This window comes from Cupressus sempervirens, chromosome 7 (assembly GCF_028749045.1).
Source record: "Cupressus sempervirens isolate cs-2001-9-10 chromosome 7, ASM2874904v1, whole genome shotgun sequence".
Lineage (NCBI taxonomy): Eukaryota > Viridiplantae > Streptophyta > Pinopsida > Cupressales > Cupressaceae > Cupressus > Cupressus sempervirens.
In genome coordinates this window covers 147,685,702-147,710,176 of record NC_143124.1, presented here as the reverse complement: position 1 = coordinate 147,710,176, position 24,475 = coordinate 147,685,702, and positions in this window count along the sequence as shown.

Below are 24,475 nucleotides of genomic sequence, written 5' to 3'. Positions count from 1 at the left end.
GAAGAAGTATTCTGTTTATGATCAAGAGTTCTATGCAATAGTTCAGGCCTTAAAGAAATGAAGGCATTATTTATTGCCAAAGGAATTTGTTTTGTATACTGATCATCAAGCATTATAGTACCTAAATAGCCAAGGTAAATTGAATCATAGGCATATGAAGTGGGTAGAGTTCTTGCAGAGTTATACATTTGTGTTGAAGCATAGAAGTGGAAAATCTAACAGGGTTGCAGATGCACTAAGTAGGAGACAGTTGTTGCTTACAGTAATGTAGGTTGAAGTAGTTGGGTTTGATGAACTCAAGAATTTATACCCTGAGGATCCTGAATTTGTTGAAGCATGGAAAGCTTGTAAAGAACCTATTGCTGTAGATAGAACCAAGTGGTTAGACTATTTGATTCAGGATGGCATGTTGTTCAAAGGTAGTCAATTGTTCATTCCAAGAAGTTCCATGAGGGAAAATTTGATTAAGAAGAAACATAGTGGAGGGATGGCAGGACATTTTGGTTGAGATAAGACCATTTCCATTCTTAGAGAACATTATTTTTGGCCTCAAATTTCATAGGATGTGAAGAAGTTTGTATAGAGTTGCCAGGTTTGTCAAGTTGCTAAGGGGTTTAGTCACAATACTGGCCTATATCAACCATTGCCTATTTCATCAAGGCCATGGGAGGACATAAGTATGGATTTTGTTCTTGGATTGTCGAGGACACAAAGGGATAATGACTCAGTATTCGTGGTGGTTGATAGGTTCTCCAAAATGGCACATTTCATTCCATGCCATAAAACTCATGATGCTGTCCATATTGCAGACTTATTTTTCAAAGAGGTGGTAAGACTACATGGTCTTCCAAGGAGCATAGTTTCTGACAGAGATACTAAATTTGTGGGGTATTTCTGGAGGACATTGTGGAAAAAGTTGAGAACAGACTTGAAATTCAGTTCCATGCATCACCCGCAGACTGATGGCCAAACAGAAGTGGTAAACAAAAGTCTGGGCAATTTTCTAAGATGTTTAGTTGGCGATAAGCCCAAGGGATGGGATTTGATTCTACCATAAGCAGAGTTTGCTTACAATAACTCTATAAATAGGAGTACTAGAAAATCACCATTCCAAATTGTATATGGGAATAGCCCAAGGACTGCACCAGAATTGAGGAAGATAGAACAAGGGGAGAGGACAAGTGCTGAAGTTGAGGAATTTTCTGAACATATCAAGCATCTACATGAGGAGGTTCAAGCACACATTACCAAGATGAATCGAGAGTATAAAGATAGGGCTGATCAAAGGAGAAGACATAAGGAATTTCAAGTAGGGGATCTAGTCATGGTGCATTTATGAAAAGAAATATTTCTAGCCGGTACTTACAACAAGCTGAAAATGAAGAAATTTGGCCCCTGAAATTTTTTGAAGAAACAGGACTCAGGAAATGCATATGAGGTAGAGCTGCCAAATGGTATTCACATTTCTCTCATTTTCAACATTGTAGATTTAATAGAGTATCATGATGATGGTGCAAATGAGGTGTTAGAGCCATGTCCAATTCCTGTTTCTAAGAAGGAGGAGATAGAAGACATTCTAGATCATCGTGTGGGTAGGAGTACCAGAAACAGGCAGTATGAAGAGTATTTGGTCAAATGGAAAGGATGACCGATTGAGGACTCAACTTGGATTTCAGCAGCTGAGGTTTCCCATTTGGGATTTCCTCTACCATTTATAAAGTGACAGGTTCACTTTCAATCTACCCTGGGTGTCTGATGTAGGAGCATCCAGAGGTATAAGGGCAATCTTGTGTCACCAAAAAAAATATACTTAGACTTAGTTTCTGTTTGATGTGTTTTCATTTTTGGATACCCATTTGGGTCAAATAAAGGTTCCAACTCTCACAGTTCCACTATCAGTGCGTTTGAAAATCCCAAAAAAATAGGAGCATGTATTTTGGCCATCATTTTGGTGAACTAGAAGGTGTGAATTGGCCAAATGAAATTAATTGTGATTTAGAGCATTCCAAAAAAAGAATCAGGTCAATAGGCCCCACGGTTTGAAAGTTATTGCAGTTTTTCGGGTTTTAGAGACCTCCTAAGAATGCTTCAAAGTTAGGTTTGGGGCATTAAATGAACTCAAAAAGGGCCAAAAAATGGGGGACAAACTAAGCTTGTCCATAGGGCTATAGAGCACTTTGAGAGCTTTTCAGAAATGTAAACGGTTCGTCAATCAGAGCTACGGTTCAAAAGTTATGCCTCCCAAAAGTTCGGTTACCATTTTTGGATTCTTCTAGATTTGCATCAACTTCTAACACAGCTTCTGGAACCTTCTATTTGGTCGGTGGATGCCTACTAGCACTTTCTAGAATGTACTCCTAGTCCTTAGCCCTCTAGGATCTATTTAAGGAGATTTCTTGCATTGTAAAAGGCAGTTCAGAGTGGAGTTTGAGAGGAGGTACTGAAAGGAGAAATTATCTCCAGATTTATGCTATTGTAAGCCCTTAGGGCATGTTCTGAAGTTTATTTTCTCTGTACTATTTTTAATAGCTTATTTTCTCAGTTAATACAATTTCCCTTTTCTGTTGTGTCCATTCTATTCTTGGGTTGTGTCCCCATCAGTTTAAGAACATGATGTTTATGATAATTTCATAAAGATGTATGCATAATTACTTTCCAAGATTAAAATGAATATACTATGAAATGATATGTCATTTGATTACAAAAATAGTGAGAATGATTCTTTTTCTTCCTTAGCTAGGTTGGGTAGTTCTCCTACAACAATGTGACATAGGGTAAACTAATTTAGATGACATATTTTGAATTAGTCTTGATGTATGTTATTACTTTGGAGGCACTACTATTTTGCAGACTTTGAGGTGAAGTCAACTCAACTAAACAAAGTTAGTAGCCTAAGAAAATGGTGGTAGATTTCATTAATGACCTTCCACATCACCAATCATTTCACCCATAATAGCTAGCACCTATTTTTGGGAAAGAGGCAGTGAAAGAGGGAAATCTAGGGGTCATGAGCTCCTAAATTCATGTTCCATTTGGCACCAAAGTTAATTCATCTCTTGTAATATTCAATATCATCCAATGTTTTGGTAGTTGATGAAGTCTAAAATCTATGAATTTTGTTCCTAGTTTGTGCTTAAATAACTAGAAGTTTGTGTTCCAAAGGGGCTTTTTATTAATTAGTAGTATTTAGTAGAAAGAAGAAGTTTTTTGAGTTTTTGAGTACTAAATGTAATCTTGCTATTTATCAGTATGTATGTTTACTATTGTTATGAATAAAAAGATCATTTCAGCTTTCCAACCCTAAGTAGTTCTAATTCACTTCTCTGTGGGGGCCCACATAGGGACTGAACTAGTTAGTTAGCATAGGATTTACCTTTAGTTCATAGAACTAGAGTAGACTTTGTTGTTCCTATAGCCATTGATAATAGAATTAGTCGACTATTCCTGCAGCATAGATAGTTGAAGTAGTTCTTAGTTGTATTTTCATGCTTTGCTGAAATGGATTTGATTCTCAACTTTAGCATAGATTTTCTATAGCATAATCATTTGAATTTTTGTAGGGTAATTCTTAAATTGAGAGAAGTTTGAAGAATATACTTTACAGACACCATTTCAAGTTTACCTCCTTGGTTGATAAATTAAATAAGTTCAAATGAGTTGGGTTAGAAACATTTGGGATGTTCAATCCTGGATTAAGTAGTCCATTGCTATAGGATATTGACCCCTTTCTTTGGCCAATCATTTTTGGCATTGTTGCAAGGGATGGTGTTAATTCAAACCAATCTTTATAGTTGCACTTTTATTCCTTATAGAATAAAGTTTAGTGTTAAAGAAGCATGTTATGCACAGAAGAAGAAACCACCTTGGGAGATTCCTTCCTCATTATAATCAAGAAGAACCATCCAATGATGTTCATCCTAAACTAGATAAACCCAAAGAGAGAACGACAAAGACAAACCATTTGAAAATTTATTTGCTAGTATTCAAGCTGAAATACCTTCTTCATCTTTAGAAGAATCACTCCACTTGAATGAATTTTTTGCTGAGCCTACATATCAAGATAATCCACTGGCAATTGTTATATATGAAGCACCACCTCTTCCTCCAAGAATGCCTATGCCTACCTTTCCTTTTCCTATTCTACCTTAACAAGGGAATCACAATTTGATGAACATACCTACTGCTACTCTTTCAAAATTCTATAGCCTTATTATAGAAGACCTTTAAACCTTTCTCTTTGAGTTTGACATTCTCTATAGGAGCTATTTAGTACACAACTGATGCCCATAAGTTAAATTTGTTCCCCTCTACTCTGAAGGAGGTTGCTCTAAGATGGTTCATGGGGTTGGGTGCAAATGTTGTAGCAAACTGGACTAAAATGAGTAGTTTGTTTCTTCAAAAATATAAAGAATATTGTAGAGGTCAAGATATGAAGGGGGATGAAATTTAAAATGTCATAGAAGGAGGGTGAAACCTTGGAAGACTATGTTTCTAGATTCTTATTCAATGTGTAGCATAATACATAGCATAACCTAAATGAAGAATCTAAGAAGCATCTTTTTTCTGAGAGGTGTGCAAGAAGAAAGCATAGAATCCTTGGACCTAATGGCTAGAGGAGATGTTACACAAAGAACTTGGAATGAAATCAAGGAGATATGTCAGAACTATTCAAGAGCTACTATGAAGAAAGGTAGAGGACTAAGGAGCCTACCACATAAGACCAATCGTGTGTCAAGAGTATCTAAAATGGAGTTATCTAACCTATTGTTTGACTTCAAGAAGGATATCATTAATAATGTCATTACTTAGTCGGATACCATGCAAACCTATAGGAAAAAGGATCAAATTGATGCTATGAAAACTAAATTCTACTCTCATTGCAGAGAAAGGAAGAAGAACTACACATGGAAGACCATTGCAGCCATGAAAGCACATTTAATGTCCACTAAGTTCAAAGCAACTGATGAGGATACAAGAGAAGTGACTTATGTTTCTCAAAGATGACCATGGGCTCAAAGATAAGGTATGCCTCAAGACCCTCTAAATAATTTTGGTTATAATAATAATTGGTGGAAAGTCATTATTTCTCAAAATTCTTCCCCTCAAGGATAGAACTGGAACAATAATTGGCCCAATCAACAACCACAATATAACCAAGCCTACCAAAAACCACCTCAATATCCCCCAAAAAAAATGAATGGCCTCAACAAAATAACTAGAATCCTCAGTGGGGCCCTAACTAGCAACCTCTCTACCAAAGGAATTGGTAGCAACCACCTTAGTAGGGGCCTAGCCAACCACCTCAGTAGCAAGCCTTGATGTCTCTACCTTAGTAGCAATTCCTAGTGCCTCCACCTCCTACAACCAATGCTAGCCCATAAAAGAAACCACAACTTCCAAATCAACCAACACAAAATCCCAATGATAAGCAATAGGCTTATTCTTTGTAAATAAATGATATTCATATAAGGTTTGGAACCAAGTTGCCTACACCTAAAGGACCTATAATAACTGAGGTCACTAATACTCAAAATTTTCCAACAAGTCAACTGACTAATGCTCCAATTTCTCCATCTATACAAGCATCTACTCCATATTTGTAAAGTTTAGTTCCTACAGCTCCATCCAAACCAAATCCTATAGTAATTGATCTCCTTGACCAAATTAAGCATATGACTATCCAGATTCCCTTATTGGATGTGCTTAAGGAGATTCCTCTTTACAATAAAGCTTTAAAGGAAGCATGTGTCAAGTAGTTTGATAGAAAGAAAAAGGATCCTCCTACTATCTATGTGTTGGGACAACTTTTTGATTTAATTTTGAGTAAAGCCCTAACACCTAAGTATTCTAACCTAGGAATTCCTGTGGTAACCAGACACATAAATGGCATCCAAATTTAGAATGTTTTAACTAATTTGGGAGCATCAATTAATTTCATAACTAGAGAATTCTTGTTAAGACTTAGCATTATTAGATTAAGGGACACTCCTACAATACTTTAGTTAGCAGACAACTCAACTATCAAGCTTGATGGTATGATAGAAGATATCATTGTAACCTTGGATCCCCTAGATTTTCCTTCAAAATTTTCCTTCAAAATTTGTTGTGCAGTCACCTAGAGGCACACTTGGAGAATATCCTTGAATCTTAGGAAGACCTTGGTTGGTCACTGTAGATGCATGCATTGCATGTCAATTAGGAAAAATGACAATATCAGATGGTACCGAGACTAAAAAGTTAGCTCTGTACTCTACTACATAATGACAACTAGATCTTGACCAAGTTTCTTAGCCAAACCTTGATGATGATCCTTTAGAAGTTAATTCTATTCAAAAACTCATGATTCTTGAGAGAAACCCATTTTTTGTATCCCAAGAAGATGATATACTGGTTGCAATCCTTACTAATCAGTACGATACTAAGGAGTCCACTTCTAAAAATCCTACCAAATCCTTACAAACTGTATTGCCTAAATGTGATGCACCTTAATCTCCTATAGCACTTGATTACCTTCATACATGATTACCCCATGAAATTAAATCTCCATCAATAGAAAAGGTTTTAATGATAGACAAGGTAAAGAGAGCTAAGATTGTTATAGGAAAAGAGCTGAATATCAATAATGACCTTACTGCATCTCAGATGACAAGTCTCATTAAACTATTGCAAGATAGTCAATAAGCCTTTACATGGGACTATACTAACATGAAGGGCTCAGATCCTAGTCTTTGTACACATAGGTTATTTATTAACTCAAAATGTAAGCCAATGAGACAACCCTAGAGGAGAGTAAACCCAACATTAAAAGATATAGTCAAAGTAGAGTTACAAAAACTTCTTCGATAGCCAGTGGGTTTCACCTCTATTTATTGTTCCAAAGAAGGGAGGAAAATGGAGAGTATGTGTAGACTATAGGGAGCTTAATAAAGCCACTAAAAAGGATCACTTTCCGCTGCCATTTATTGATCAAGTACTAGATAACTTAGTAGGAAGGAGATATTTTTCATTTCTAGATGGTTTTAGTGGATATAATCAAATCCAAATATCTCTAGAAGATCAAGATAAGACAATGTTCACCTATCCATGGGGAAGATTTGCTTACTCTATCTTACCATTTGGATTATGTAATGCACTTGCAACTTTTCAACAAGTGGTACTTAGCATATTTTCTAACATAGTTTCTGATTGTGTTGAGATCTATATGGATGATTTCACCACTTATGGTGACACATTTTAAAAAGTTCATGCCATCTTGGAAAAGGTATTAAAAAGGTGTCAAGAATACAACCTTTCTCTTAATAGTGAGAAGTGTTATTTCATGATGGAAGGAGTTATTCTTGATCACTATTGTTCCTCTTTTGGAATTCAAGTGGACCCTACAAAGATTGTTGTAATTACTAATCTACCAACACCAACCAAGCAAATAGATGTCATAAGCTTTCTTGGACATGCCAATTACTACAGGAGGTTCATCAAAGACTTTAGTAATCTTACTTCCCCATTGTACAACTTACTCAAGAAGACAACTGAATTTTAGTGGATAGAAGACTATGAAGCAACATTCCAGCAATTGAAGGATGTTTTGACTACAACACCTATTCTTAGAGGAGCTGATTGGAAGCTACCTTTCCACATTCATACTGATGCATCTAATACTACTTTTGGAGTAGTTTTAGGACAAAAATAACGTACTATTGAGCATGCCAATTACTATATTAATAAAATTTGTAGGGTGCTGAGCTGAATTATACTGTCACTAAAAAAGAATTGCTTACTGTTGTGTATGCACTTAATAAATTTTGGCATTATATCACAAGCTATGAAGTTTTTTTCTCCATTGATCACTCTACTATAAAATATTTGATGAACAAACTTGCTATTTCTAGTAGACTAGCACATTGGCTACTCCTCATGCAGGAGTCTAATGTGAAGATAATAGATAAACTAAGTCGAGCTAATGTAGTAGCAGATTTTATATCATGACTTCAAGTACCTAATGATCCTATAGCCACAGATGATAGCTTCCCTAATAAGCATCTATTTTCAATAAAAAATTATAACCAATGATTTACAAATATAGAAAATTACCTTGCTATAGGAAGAACACCATCGCACTTTTCACCTAAGTAGTGTTGTCTCTTGGTGGAAAAGAGTTTCAATTTCTTATGGATAGTTGGGTTGATGTTCTACACTAGATGAGATCAAGTAACTCATTGGTGTGTGAGGGAAGATGAAACCTATGACATCCTCCCCCACTAAACTAGTGATGACATCTCCGATGCCTACACAACCTGCATTATGCTTGGTGATGAGGCCAAAATATGGTCTATTTTATCATTTCATTTTTAGTTGAATTAGCAAAATTACTAAAAAATTTGATGTTTAAGAACATGATGTTTATGATAATTTTAGATAGATGTGTGAATAATTTTACTTTCTAAGATTAAAATAAATATTCTATGAAATGATATGTTGTTTGATTAAAAAATAGTGAGAATGATGTTTTTTCTTTCTTAGCTAGGTTAGGTAGTTCTCTTGCAGTAATGTGACATAGGGAAAACAAATTTAGATGACATATTTTGAATTAATCTTGATGTATGCTATTACTTTGGAGGCACTAATATTTTGAAAACTTAAAGGTGAGGTTAATTTAGCTAAATGAAGTTAGTAGCTTGAGCAAATGGTGGTAAATTTTATTAATGACCTTCCACATCACCAACTATTTTGCCCATAATAGCTAGTACCTATTTTTAGGAAAGTGGGAGTCAAAGTGGTAAATCAAGGGGTTGTGAGCTCCTAAATTCATATTCCATTTGGTGCCAAAGATAATTCATCTCTTGTAATATTCAATGTCATCCAATGTTTTGGTAGTTGATGGAATCTAAAATCTAGGAATTTTGTTCATAGTTTGTGCTTAAATAACTAGAAGTCTATGTCCTAGAGGGGCTTTTTATTAATTAGTATTTTTTAGTAGAAAGAAGATTTTTTTTGAGTTCTTGAGTATTGAATGCAATCTTTTTGTTTATCAGTATGTACATTTACTATTGTTATGAATAAAAAGATCATTTTAGGTTTCCATCTTTGAGTAGTTCTACTTCACTTCTCTATGGGGACCCACATAGGGAGTGAACTAATGAGTTAGCATAGGATTTACCTTTAGTTTGTAGAACTAGAGTAGACTCTATTGTTCCTATAGCCAGTGATAGCAAAATTCATGGATTGTTCCTACAACATAGATAGTTGAAGTAGTTCTCAACTTTATTTTCATGCTTTTCTGAAATGGATTTGATTCTCAGCTTTAGCATAGATTTCCTTTAGCATAATCATTTGAATTTCCATAGAGTAATTCTTAAATTGAGAGAATTTTGAAGCATATACTTTAAAGACACCATTTCAAGTTTACATCCCTGGTTGATAAATTAAATGAGTTCAAATGAGTTGGGTTAGAATCATTTAGGATGTCCAATCCTAGATTAAACAGTCCATTGTTGTAGGATTTTGACCCCTTTCTTTGGCCAAGTACTCGGGAGGCCCAAATATGTAAACCTCAAATTTTTTTGATAGAGTTCCTACATTGAGGGAACCCACATCTTTTTCTATAATGATTTCAATTCTAACTTCTTCTAATCTTACATTTGACTCTTCCATGTGACCAACTTGATTCTGAGGTGTCATAGAAGTAGGTAGGTTAAACTCCTAGTTTGGTACCACTTGTTCATACTAACTCAAGATTTCCACATCCCATTGTTGCCTCTCCAAATACAAGTTGTTAACTTCATGTTCATCAAACATCCCATCTTATGAATTGGATAAAGCACAACTATCCCAAATAGTCATGATTTGATCTTGATGCTAATCCTCATGAAATTCAATGTAATCAGGGTAAGCTTCATTCAAATCAATCTCAAAGTTTGGTGTCTCCAATCCATGCCGAGTTAGATCATTTTGAAGTATACCAATCTAAAGTGGCATCAAATTTAGAACCCTAGTAGGATCAACTATCCGAGTCCCATTTACTATCATGTCATCAACACTAATCATCCTTTCCAAGGATAAGGTATTTTTACTAACATAATAGGGCACTTTGCTCAAGTTTCCTAACTCATCTTCTAACATCACAACTATAGAGAGTCACTCTCCATGTCTAACATACTAGTATTCAACATCATGGATTTCCCTAGCCAAAAAAATGAGTTTGTCTCTAAGGAACTTGTTTGTAATATCTTCCCAATCCTCCCATGCCCAATTATTCAATGCTATTGAGCATTGACCAAAAATTTCTAGGTCCTCCATGGTAGCTCAAAAATTTGTTAATTCCAAGTTGTCTCTGAGATAGAATAAATCACCAAAGTGAATCATTCAAACACTATCCCAAGTGTCTCAAATTCTATGTGAAATGGTTTGTCTAACTCTAGAAAATATAAATTGATGTTGTTGTCTTCAAAGTTGAGCAAAGTGGTGCCATCTCATGATGTCAAAAGGTAATCAAGATAGATTAAGGGTCTAGGGGAGTGCCACTTAGAGCTACACCATGAAGTGAAACTCTCACTAGAGGATCTAAAGGTGCCACCACTACATTGTCTTCACCATACCATTTTTCATATCTAATCAATCATATGGAATTCAACCTCATTTTGGGATCATTTTGATTCCAAGTTGGTTCAAAGGTCTCCTCCTCTATTTTTTTGTGATCAATATTTGAGTTGAATTTGTCCTAACTTAACTTGCCCAACTATGCAAACTTGTCACATAATTTTGATCTTATTGGGATTTCATCCAAGTGCTCATTTCTCTCCATGATCTTGACACTATCTAAAGAGGACATCTCATGTTCCATTACAAGCTATGGCCCATCTATTTGCAAACTCAAAAGAAAGTAACTTGGCTAGGTTTGAGAGTCTTTTTCCCCACAAATTTGATTCTATTTGGTTAGACCAGCCCCACCGATCAAATGCCTTAGAATAATTCTCCAAAAGTGTCAAGGCTCTACCATACTTTTCAATCTGCACATCTATGCCACTTCCCAATATTATCAAGTCCCTTAATGAAATTTAACCCTGCCACTCCTAGTGATCTTAAATGGAATCATTTGAATAGATTTAAGTCAAATTGGATGGAAGATTTCTGATTATGGAATCAATGCACAAACAAACTGAACCACCATCGTGCTATTTGAAAATAATGTAAGTAGTATGCAATCTAGACTCAATGTTACCAAACTATTTTTCATTAGAGCTACTTAAATTCATTGGGGACCTATATGCATGAATTTGCAGGACTTTGATCCTCACATACACTTCAACATGGTGATTAGCTATGAGACATCCTTAAATAAATATTATATTTATTCAAAAAGTCTAACAGAGCGATCTATTTCCTTCTAACTAGAAGGATTATGCCTTTGCTCTCAGAATGAGAAGCAGGCAATTAGACCTCTAGAATGAAGGATTTATGTAGGTAAATGAAAGTGCAATTAATCTAGATGAGAGATGCAATTATTAATCTAAGAAATGAAGAAACATAGTATGCTAAATGGATGCATATTTAAAATCTAAATGATATTATAATGAAAGAAAAAAAGCTATGCAAATGTGAGCAAAGTGAGTAACAATTTTAGCATAAATTTGATGCAAATTCCAAAAATTCATCCTTTGTAATGAGGAATGGAGAGCTTATTTTATAGAATCCAAGAGGTGATTGATGGATGAGATTAACTAAAATGGACGGTCAAGATTGAAGAGGAGAGCTAGTAATAAAGGTAACTTCATCATGAAAAGGTAGTTAACTAGTTTCCTTTGAGTGATAAAAGGAGTTAACTGAGTCCTTTTTAAGTGATAAAAGGAGTTAACTAAGTCCTTTTTGAGTGATAAAAGGAGTTAACTAAGTGCCTTTTGACCAATAAAAGGAGCTAACTGAGTGCCTTTTGAGTGCTAAAAGGAGTCAACTAACTGCCTTTTGATTGAACATTTAATTTAATAAAATAGAATATGACCTCATAAATGGATAACTTTAACTAATTGAATAATTAAATTCAATAATTAAAAAGAGGAGATATCTTATTAAATTCAATGTATTTAATTCCTTTGTATATTAGCTAAAGAGGTAATTTTAATTATTTAAAGTAGAACACTTATAATTAAATTAAATTAAATCAATAGGTTTGTGTAGCTAATTTGAGTCAACATTTAGGAAATAAATGAATAATATGATTAATGAAAATTATGGTTTTCTACATTTGACACCTAGGTCAAGTAGCAATTATTAGAATTAGAATTGCTTAGTAAAATAGGACTTAGGAATAGCTGAATAAATCAAAGTTGGTTAATATGACAATGTGCCAATTTTGGGGTATTACATTTTGCCCCTCTTTGAATGAATGTGTGAGTAGCACATTCAATTCAAAGAGAATTAGAAAACATGATGCAAAGATCAAGAAATGAGATTGGTTTCAAAATTGATGAACTAGAGACCAATTGATAAGCTTTTAAAGATTATCTCCCAAATGGAGCTTAACCTTAAGGAATCCAAGCAAAACACTTAGATACCTGAATTGATAAGCATTTTAAAGGTTTTCTCCAAAATGAAGCTTAACCTTAAGGGATCTAGATGGAACACCTAGATACCAAGATGAATAAGCTTTTAAAGATTATCTCCAGAATGGAGCTTAACCCTAACGAATCCAGATAGAACACCTAGATACCTAAATTGACAAGATTTTAAAAATTATCTCTAGAAGGAAGCTTAATCTTAAGGTATACAGATAGAAAACCTAGATACCTAAGTTGAATAAGCTTTTTAAAAGTTTCCTCCAGAACAAAGCTTAACCTTTAAGGATCTAGATAGAACACCTAGATACCTAAGCATAAAAGATAACATGATCCAATCATAAGTTGTAGAATCATCCTTAGAATGAGGCTTGATCCTCAAGAGTTGGGGTTTAGACTATCCTACTTTGACTAGAAATGCTATAAGATGTGATCAACTGATGAAAATATAAGATAGATGACAAATGATGCCAGGGAACAAGATGCCCCTAGCAATGAAGATGCCTTGAGTGATGAGGACATAAGATTCAGATTGATTTTAATTTTAGATTCAATGATGTAATCATCCTACACCTCAAAAGTGAAATTGAAAGATGACACACCAAAAAATGTGATGCAGCACAATATGTAAAAAGATAGTGAAGAAATTTGAGGTTCAAAAGAACATAAAAGAGATCAAAATGATTAGAATAAATATCGAAGAGATCAGAACATTCAAAAGGGTTTAGAAGAGATTAGAACGATTAGAAGAAGAGATTAGAAATTAGAAGAAATATAGAAGAGATCAAAATGATCAAAAGAAATATAGAAGCCAATTTGAAGTGATTTTGAGGTCTAAAAAGACCAAATTTGACTTTTTCTAGAAATCTTGGAAAATTTTGAAGAAAGTGTTATTTGAAAAGATTTCAAGATTCACAAAGTATCAAAAAAAAAAAGATTACACAAGCATTCAATCATGCTAGTCCCAAATTTTTAAAATGTGATTTTGAGCTATTTAATTTCTCAAATTTTGAATTCGATCCCAAAAATGGATTCAAAGTAGTCAAAGTAGCCAAGAGGGTGATTAACCAATATTTGTGCAGTCATGAAGAAACATGATACTTTGAAGAAGATGACAATCCCACATCACAAAGAATGCAAGTAAATATACAATCAAACCATGTGTTTATGCAATGTAATCTTATGGTAGATACAATCTTAAACTAGATGCAACCCTAGGTCTAGTTACCAAGCTTTGATAAATATCATCACTAAGTGTATAGTGAATCCTAGATGTCATACAATCCCCACTAACATTGCAATCATAGAAATATGAATAGGACATCTGTTCTAGTTTTTTCAGTATTAAATGTAAGCATTTGAGGCACAAGAAGCTAGAATGACAAGAAAATTTGTCCCTTTTAATATAGCAAGTGAACATAAGCATCAAAGCATAAACACTAGGATGACCAAAATGTTTCTTGCATGCAAACACACCAAATACACGGGAGATCCCTCTTATGCTAAGTAATCAATAAGTATTCTATCTACAACAACCCTTGTGTTTGTAACCTGAGACAAAACTTGCCATATATATTTGCAGTGACCTGTATGTTCACTTAGTAGGATGAGTATCAATATTTACTCTAGCATAAAGAGTTCACTCCAAAAAACAAGGACAAGAACCAACCTCATTGTTTTATCCATATAAAAGGAGTTGAGGTACACATGGCCATCCAATACAAGATGGAGTCTCTTATAGTGGACACCCCATTTATATCTACACCTCAAATTGTTGGAACTAAACCATAAACAAAAAGCAAAGAAAAGATCATGCCTCCTAGTCCTTGCTTCTCTAGTCGAAAATGACATCATCGAGTTGCTCGAGGAGACATGATGAAATGAAAATGAAACAAACAAAAAAAATGCTCAGTATATCTAAAAAAGTATGTCATTTTGAGTTCATGTTTTTGGGATTGATGTCAAGTGTCAATGTCCAGAACATAGATGAAAGAAATCTCTTCAGTATGGTGACAATAGTAGAAAAACATAGCTAGAATGACTAGTGATTGAGGTCAAAGAGGAATCTTCAATCTGAAGAACCTAAAGAGGATTGAGCGACAGTAGACAGATACAACCAGAATAGCTAGTAACTAACACAAGAGAGATTTTCCATTAAAGAATCTCAAAAATCAACATGAGAAATAGTAGGCATTAGAGTTAGGACAACTAGTGACTATCACAAAAGAGATTCTATGAGGAGAATCTTGACAAAGAGTGACACTAGCAATAGTAGGTAGACATAGCTAAAACAACTAGTGACTATCATGAAAGAGATTTTATGTGGAGAATCTTGGCAAAGAGTGACACTATTGACAATAGGTAGATGTAGATAAAAAACTAGTGACTATTGTGAAAGAGATTTTAGGAGGAGAATCTCAACAAAGAGTGGCACTAGTGATAGTAGGAAAATATAGCTAAAACAACTGGTGACTATCATGAAAGAGATTCTAGGAGGAGAATCTTGACAAAGAGTGACACTAGAAACCATAGGCAGACACTATCATGTCCTCTTTTCAAATAATTAAAAAATAATAATATTTTCTAAGGCAGGCAGGCCCAAAAAGGTGAAGTTTCAGAAAAAGGGGATAATCTTTGGAAGCGAATGGACTAATAAATAAAAATTATTATTAAAATATGTTTTATTAACCCCTCTTGGATGTGAGTTAGGGTTATGCCCTCTTGTAAGGGGTTTGGAGGCATTCTGGGCTCATTCCAGAACTTGATTTTGCTCATTTCTTTGTTATTCTTTAGAGGTTGCCAAATTCGTGGAGAAGGAGACCCAAGAACGAGAGTTTTTAGGTTTCCAAGGAGACCCAAGAACGGGAGTTTTTAGGTTTATAGGAAGGCTAAGGATGGGATTTTGAAGCCATTCCATGTGCACGCTCATGCAGAGTTTGCCTTTGTGCTGAACAGTGCAGATTTGTGAGTTTTTGGGTGTATTTTTTTGTAAGAGTTTGGTGTTTCCGGTTGAGTATTTCATATCAGTTTGGGTTGCTTTTGTATATCTAAATTTTAAATGTTAAAATAGAGATGAAAATATTTATTTGGATATGATTATACTTCTGTGATAGATTATTAAATTTTTGTGGTGATTCTGAGGTATTTTGTGCTATTTTCGGGAGCCCGATGAGCATTGTTTTTGTCCTCCGTTTGGGATCTATTGTGTGCATGTTATAAAAATCTAAAAATTTCATTTTATAGGCTATTATTCTACTCAAATTTTTGTAAAAATTTCCACTTTTAGATTTATTAATAATAGGTGAAGCTGTGAAGCTTTTGGCACTATTTTTGGCATACCCGATTTGGGGTTTATTGAGAAATTGGTGGATCTTTGTGATATTAGTTGTTTGATTTTGAAAATCTGATTAGAGGTGTGAAATATCATATAAAATTAGTAAAGGGAAATTTCAGTGGTATCAGAGCCATGATCTTGCCAGTTTGAGGGTTTGTAGAAGCTTGCATGTCAGTTTTGACAACTACCCAGATCTTGCATGTCAGTTTTGACAACTACCTAGATCTTGCATGTCATAATTTATGGTTGCATGTTGCTTCTAATCAGTTGCATATCAAAATTTATGGTCGCATGTAACTAAGTGAAAGAGAAAAAAGATATTTGCAATGAGAAAAGAATAAAGAAATTTTGATCAAACCTCCAGTTGAAAGTAAAAGTACAAAATCCAAGGAAGGGAAAAGTATGGCTAATCCAAATGAGATGGAAAAGAAATTCTTCCAAGACATCCAAAATACTCAGAAGCAAACAGTGGATAGTTTGGTAGAAACTAAAGAGGCTTTGTGAATATTGACAGAAAAACTACAAGGAGTTGCATCTATTAATGAGAAAGGGAGCACTTCAGAGGAGCCAAGAAATCTGAAATCTACACCATCTAAATCAACCAAGATTATTTTCTTGCCTGCAGATGAGCCACTAGTACCAAATCCAGCCATTAATCCTATGGAAGAGGTTAAAGGTAACTTGATTACATTAAGAGCTACTTACAATGGCTTAGATGATGACTTGCATAGTTTGGTTCCTTTTAGAGAATATGTGGATATGATGAACACTTTGATGCCCAAGAAAGAGTACAGAAGGGAGCATGACATAACTGGAAGAGAGCTCAAAAATAAAATAAGCAAGTTTATAGCACCTACTTTTGATGGAACAAATAAAATTTCAGCTAGAGCATGGCTACAAAAATTATAGACCTTCTTCACACTTAACCCCATGAAGGAGAGTGATGCTATTCAAGTTGCAAGTCTGCACTTGGAAGATGCAGCCTATGATTGGTGGTATCATAGAATGACTACTCAAGGTCATGATCAGGTAACTACATTTGATGATTTTAGTCAAAGAGTGATAGATAGATTTGACCTCAAGGATGATGATTATGAGGATGTTTTTGTGCATGATGGTGAGATACTTGGTGGAGATGCGCAGACATTGAGCATTCATGACTTTTATGAGAGAGAGTACCAGGCACAATTAGATGCTTCGTCACATGAGGTTGATGCTAGTAGTACTTCACATGATTTATCCTGCCAGCTGAAGGTGAGTGAAGACAATATTGTGACTACATTATCTCATCATGACATATATGTGGAGTTAGTTGGTATTGGTCATATTACTCAAGTGAGGATTTTTCTTGAGTTACCAGCTGATTCTAGTTTATAGATATGGACTCGAGATTGTTATATTGGCATTTGGGATTCAGTTGACTGTAAATCTTTAACACTTTTTGGTAGCAATGATTGTTTGGGTGCTATCATGGATTTGATTAGCAGATTGCATGGTGTTGTCTTTTCTTATGCCAGGAGCTTATCTGATGTTGGTATTAGTTTTTATACATCAGTGTTGAGCTTTTTTCATATATCCAGTCGACCATACTTGCTAGAAAGTGTTGATGATCTTTCATATTTGGCAGTGTGTATAGATGAGTCCCAGGATCATATTGGCATTGATGACATCCAGGAGGATGCAGTGGGTAGTTTTGAAGACTTAGTTTCCTTGGGTACAAAGGAGTTGGACAGTAGTGCTATAGTTTTTGATACTCCATATGTTGATATGAGCTTTAGATTTGATTCATAGGATATGGATGGTAATACTCTAGAGACTAGTAACTTTGAGGATACTCCTTTAGACAATGCATCAGAGGAGGTTTGTAGGAGACAGTCAACCTAGTGCCATCATGTGTCTAATCAGCTGAGAGTTAGTGACCGAGACATTGATATCACTTGCCAGCATTTCGATGCTGCTCATTAGTTGTTATCAGTTTATGGATGAGGTTCTCTTACTAGTGATGAGTAGGGAGGTAGTTATCTTTCCTTGACAGAGTTCCACTCTTTATGGGAGGCTATCCAAATTTTGAGACAGGATTATATGCAGTTGGTAGCTGATTGAGATTATCTTATGGAGTGGGGCAGTACAGCTGTAGACACCTAAAATTGTCCAAATCACATTTCTTGATCAATTATATAAATATTTATTATTTATTTAATTACCTTATCATTTAATTAAATAAATTTACATTTATTTAATTATATTCCCCTTTCTTTGATTTAAATAAACTAAGGTTTATTTAAATCCTAACCTATTCCCCTTGCATCTAACCCCTTTCACTTTAATTAAGTATGTCATTTACTTAATTAATTCCCTCCTAATCCCACTAGGAATTAAATATTGCATTTAATCCTATTTGAGCACATGGCTCCTACATTTAACCCTCACCTAACCTCACTAGCCTACCTAACCCATCTTGCTAAACCTACCCACTTCCTAATCATGCTTTCTTTTCCTAATCATCCTAGCTAATCACCTCTTGATCCTAAGTGTGTTCTCACACATGTGTGAGAGATGTTCACACTTTCCTTCATCCTTCATATCTTGCATGCCTCTTACAACCTTGTCCCCCTTCACATGTGAACCAAGGTGTCTCACACATGTGTGAGAAACCTTGAGCCTCCAACCCTCTTACGCGTGTCATTGACCCATCACTTTCAAAGGTGTCTCACACATGTGTGACGAAACATGATCTTACACACTTCTCACACCTCATTGATCATGTCACCATCAAAATTTTCTCACACATGTGTGAGCATATTGCCCCCTTTGAATGGTCAAAACCCTAATCCATGTGGAGTCTACTTGTCCTCCACCTCATTGACACCTCATCGATCTTGAGAGATCTTAGCCTTCCGTCTTGCATTCAATCTCAGCCATCCATTTTCCTATAAAAGGAGAGCCCTCTCCTCATTTTCAAGAAGCACTATCTACCTCATTGTTATGCTACAGGAATAGTGAGCAACCACATCCCACAACAACAATGAAATCATCTACACTTGATGGTTTCATGAGGTTTGCATAGTGCTATTTTGTTGTTCATTTACATGTCTTCTTTCATATTTTGAGGTTTTGCATGATAATGTAGGAATGTGCATTAGTTGCTTAATGTGTTTTCCTTTAGTTACATTTTTATGCAACACATTTTGGCACGCTCGGTGGGACCCACTTCACGGGTTCAAACTAACAATCTAATGTGTTTTTGAGTGTTTTGTGAGTTTTCAAGCTTGTAGGTCAAAAGTATGCATTTGGAGATCAAGTTTCATGAGGAGCCTCTAATCGAGTCATAAAGCTCATCATTGCATTTAGAGGACCTAAAGAAAGTTTTTTGACATAAAACACTTTATATTTTGCCTATTGCTTTATTTTCAAGTTTTAGGGTACATATGCATTGAATATCCTCTTCGTTATTAGGAAAATTTAGAAAAAAAAATTTTTTAAAAACTCCCCTTTTGTTAATATATAAATTGTTTGAAAAAAAAATGGGTAGATTTTTTGTTTCATTTCATTTCATTTTTCGTATAAGTAGAAAACATTAAAAAATCAAAAAAAAGAAAAAAGAAGAAGAGTGGAGTTAGTTTAATCAAAAATCTAAAATCTAAAATCTAAAAAAAAAAAGATTAAAATCAAAAATACAAAATTAAAAAAAAAAAAATCATTTGTATTTACATATCGATAAGAGGGAAGGCTTTTTTTTTTAAAAATAATAATAATAAGGTGGGAGGGATAAATATTAAAAACTAAAAAAAAAAATTCAAAAAAAAAAGTAAAAATTTAAAATCATTTTTGTTTCTTTTTGGCAGGCTAGCGCCGCCCACGAGCGCCGCACCCGCGACCACTCCTCGACGGCTTCCCTGGCGCCGCTACCCCTCCTTCTCCGCGCCGCTAACCCTACAATCTGCTGCGGCAATTCCCCACTCTGCAACTCCCGCGGCCGCCGCCACCCATGGCACCGCTGCCTACGACCACCCCCCACCAAAACAACCCCTGCTGCCGCCTGTTCCACCGTGCAGCTCACAACCCCCACCACTGTGTCAGCCACGCTTCATCCCGCAATCTCCCGCTGCCGACGCTGTAACCCCAACTGCCCACCTGCAACACGCCACCATTGCCTCCCCAGCCTCCCGTCTGCCGTGGCCGCTGCACCACCCCCCGCTTGGCCGTGGTGCTCCTCGCTCGGCCGCCAGAGTTTGCCTCCGCTCAACCGCTCAACCCCCTCACTATTTGCGCCACTTGACTTACCCCGACGCTACCCAAAAACCCTCCGCCGCTCCCTGCGTGCTACGTGGCACCCGAAACCCTCACCACCATGCCCTTATTCAGCATCACCTCCTCCCCTTTCCTCAACCCGCTCCGCCACCGCCGCATTCGGCCGCCTCCGTCGACTTGCAACCTTAACTCCCTGCGCTTATACTTCCTCCGCCTGACCCAAAAAGTTCATTTTAATGAAAATCCCTTTGTTTTTACTTCTTCTTTGTTTAAATTATTTTTTATTATTATTTAGATTAAGCATGTAATTAGGAAACTTTTATCTTTTTTAATCAACTATGGGGATTTCATTCTCTTTCAAAAACGTTCTAAAACAAAAAAAAAAAATTTTCTTGCCGTTCTCCTAACCGTCAAATTTAACCTCGTAGGTTGTTGATGTCAACATTGCATTAGCAGTCCACATGCCTTTCTAAGCCACAAGGAGCAGCCTTCACATTTTTGCTCATAACTTGAGCGTACGAGCTCCGTTTTTGCAAAACAAAATATTGCCGAAAAGATGATTCCGAGCCCGTCATGTTGATGTTGGTTTCATGAAATTTTGATGTTGTTTATATTTTTTTTTCCTGTCAAAGACCAAACTTTTTGCTAACATTTGTCCTACATTTTCGCTACATTAACTTGTTGTTTTGTAGGGATATTTTGTCACTAACAATATTGCTTGCAGATTTTTGCCTTAATTTTATTTTGGGAATGAACATGTATTCCTAAACACTCGTCTTTGAATGTATGGTTAAATGCTAAAACAATCAAATTCAATCTTGAATGCCTGAAGGGAATGGACATGTAGGCTTAGGTTAGCAAACATTTTGAATTGGTGCTTAAAATGAACCCATGAAATCTTGAATTCCTTAAGAGAAATTGATTTCATTTTCAACATTTTGCTTATGCACATGCTTGATTTACTTTCTTGTTGATGAATCTGCATTTCATTTATGTTGGTGACATTTCAAATTGGAAAAAACATTGTATGTTATAAACATGTGTGTCTTCAAGTAGATTACAAAACCTAAAGTTTCATTGGGAATGAACGCGTGTCTTTTTGAACCCCAAGGCCACTTACGTATTCTATCCCCTCGTGCCTTCAGGTGATCTTGGGTGCACAAGAAATAAGTGGTCTTGTTTTTCATTTTAGGAGGGCCTACTTGGGGATTTCATCACCCCTTGGGATGACCTCAACTCCAGTGTTCTGGTGGAGTATAAAAATTAGGAGGTGAATCGAAAGACACCTCTCTTGGAAGCATAATATTTTCACTCTTGGCTAAGCCCCAAAGAAATTTATACCTTTGGGAAGTGAAGGAGGAGATTTGGGTTACCGTCTCCTCCCGGCTGTGTGGCAGTATTTTCTTTCATCTATAGATTTGGGCCTCACGTACCTTGCATATATCGAGGACACCCTCTAGTTGATCCTTGCACATCCTAGTCAAAACCTTATAGGATTGTTGGTGTGTTTGACATTCTTAAGTGTTTGAAACACACTTGCCTTGTACATATTTCATTGTATATATTTTGCATCTTAAAACATAAAAATCCAAAAACATCATAAAACATAAAAATCCAAAAAATCATAAAACTTCAAAAATCCAAAAAAATCAAAAACAATTTCAAAAACAACAAAAACAAGTCTTGGTTTAAGACCTCTTAGTCAAGTTGTCCACATCATTCCACATCACTTATTCTTTCCATCACAGTCATCACACTCATACATCTATTATCTTCATCATTCACATCATTGCTTGACGTCTTAATCATCTCCATTTGTCCACATCATTTCCTTGTCATTCAATCTAATTCCATAATCTTCATCCTAGTCATGTTTCATCGTAATCTAGATCCAATTTCCTCTGCCAATCTCATAATGCATTCATAATTCAATCCTCCACATCATCATTCTTCTAATCCAATCCCTTATCAAATTCATTCTTTTCTAATCAATTCTTAATTTAATCCATTTACATATTCCTCCATAATCAATCTTCCTAATTTTATTCGTCTTCCTCTAATTCAACTTTCCATCAAATATTTTACTTTGGTCATAGGAGCATTTTCATAAACATTGGACTTTAATTCAAATTTCACATTCACTTATTTGCAATATCATAGGGTTTTTATCAAATCAAATCAAACCCTACTTCAATCACATCATATCCAATCAACATCAAATCAAATCAAGTCAATATCAAGTCCAATCCAATTCAAATCAAATCAACGCAAAGTCCAAACTTGCTCCTAGTCCTAGGTTCATATCCCATCTACCCTCAAATCTTTCATCACTCTTCCTCTAACATCTATGGATTTGAATTTGCTTAATCAAATGGTTGACAATCTTCAACGACAATATGGAGTTATACCTCCCGTTCAACTAGCATATCAAATCCATCCTCACTACTTCATATCCAACTCTAATCCATCTCATGTCCATCATTCTTCTACCTTTGACAAGGGAAACCCATCTCATTACCCTTCAACTATGTACAATTCCATTCCTAGCCTACACACTTCCTCCAACACAAATGACCTTGCCAAGGAAATTGAACAATTAAAGAATTATCTCTTGGCAAGCCAACAACAAGAGGCCACCTTCCATGCCATGTGTCCTCTTCCCCCATGTTTCGAAGATCCTAGTCCTCATGTCCCATCCATCCCCAACCCTCCATGCAATCCCCTATCCATAGTTCAACCTTCACACAATCATAGTCCTCCAAAATCCACATCATCCCCACCTTGTAAGGGGTTTTTCACATCACTCTTGGCTAGGTGTAAAGAACAAGATAAAGTGAGCCAAGCACCCAAAGTTCTTCCTCCAAAGAATGTCACTATAGATTCCCCTTCTCCTCTAGATCTGAGCATTTCTCCATCCCATCCTTCCCCTATCCCTCAAGATCCATCCATCCCTCCTAGTCCATCTCATGATTCCCTTCCTAACCAAGATCAAGACATTCCATGTACCACCAATTCCATTCCATCTCATGAGTTAGCCTCCGCCAATCCTCCACTTCATGTAGATTCTCCTTCCACTCCATCCACTAGCTTTCCTCCACGTCAAGATCAAATCACTCCATCTCATGGTTCCATTCCTTCCACTCTATCTCATGATTCTAGTCCATCTCATGATCCACTCATTCCACTTCATGATCCTCTTCTAAGTGAAGATCAAAGTACCCCTTCATTTTCCTTTCATGATTCCCCTCCATCTCATGATCCTATTCTCCCTCTTAATACTCCACATGATCCTATCACACCTACCTCATCCACTCATGAACCCCATATACCTAGACTCGCATCTTGTGTTAAAAATGATAAATATCCTATTGAATAAATAATGTCTCAAGATGTTGGTACACCTTCCACTTCTTCCAACCCCACAATTCCTCCTTCCAAACCTAAACACTTCCATCATTCCTATTCCAAGTCCATTCTAGGTCCTTATCTTCCATCCATTCTAGGTCCCTATATTCCACCGCCAAATCCTTAATCCCTTCCATCCATTTTAGGTCCTTACATACACCCATCCACCATATCCATGTTTTCCCCTTCATCCACTCATGCTCCTAAAGATAAACAAAGGCACACATCCTTGAATCCCTTACCACGTTCACCATCCCTAAGCTCTCCACCCCATTTATCTTCATGCACCCCTACCATGGCCAATGACAGCAAATTGGATGCCAAAGAAAAAGCAAATAAAGCCAAAAATTCACAAAAGCACAAAGATCAACATGTCCCCTCTAAACGACATGTTCAAGAAAAGAAAAATCTGATCCAAAGCACAATCAAAAGGCCACAAAGGCTGAAAATCGAAAATGCAAAAATTTTGTGGATACCAAAGCTACTTAATGTAGCAATGAATCTCAAAGAAAGATTCACAATGCCATTCAATTCTGCTAATCTGAAGGCTTCCCTCATGCATAATCCACCCACGCTTCCACTTTCCAAATCCATTTTGGGTCCTTATGTCCCAAAATCCACCATCCCAAACCCATCGTCTCCTTCATCTATTTTGGGTCCCTTTATCCCAAAATTCAAAATTTCTCGTCCCTATCCCCCATAATTTCTTCCTTTCCATCACCCTTCAAGGTGTGTGCCGATGACTATCTTTTCGCCTCCTTCATCCACTCACTCACAAGCCTTCCAACCTAGCATCCATCAACCATATCTTCCTCCCACCCATTCCACCCCCTTAATGCAAACCTTTCCATAAGTCATTTTCCTCCATTCACCATCCTACCAACATCTATGAGCAAATAGCCAAAATTCCTTGAAAATAAAAAAAGAAAAAAGGAAAAAT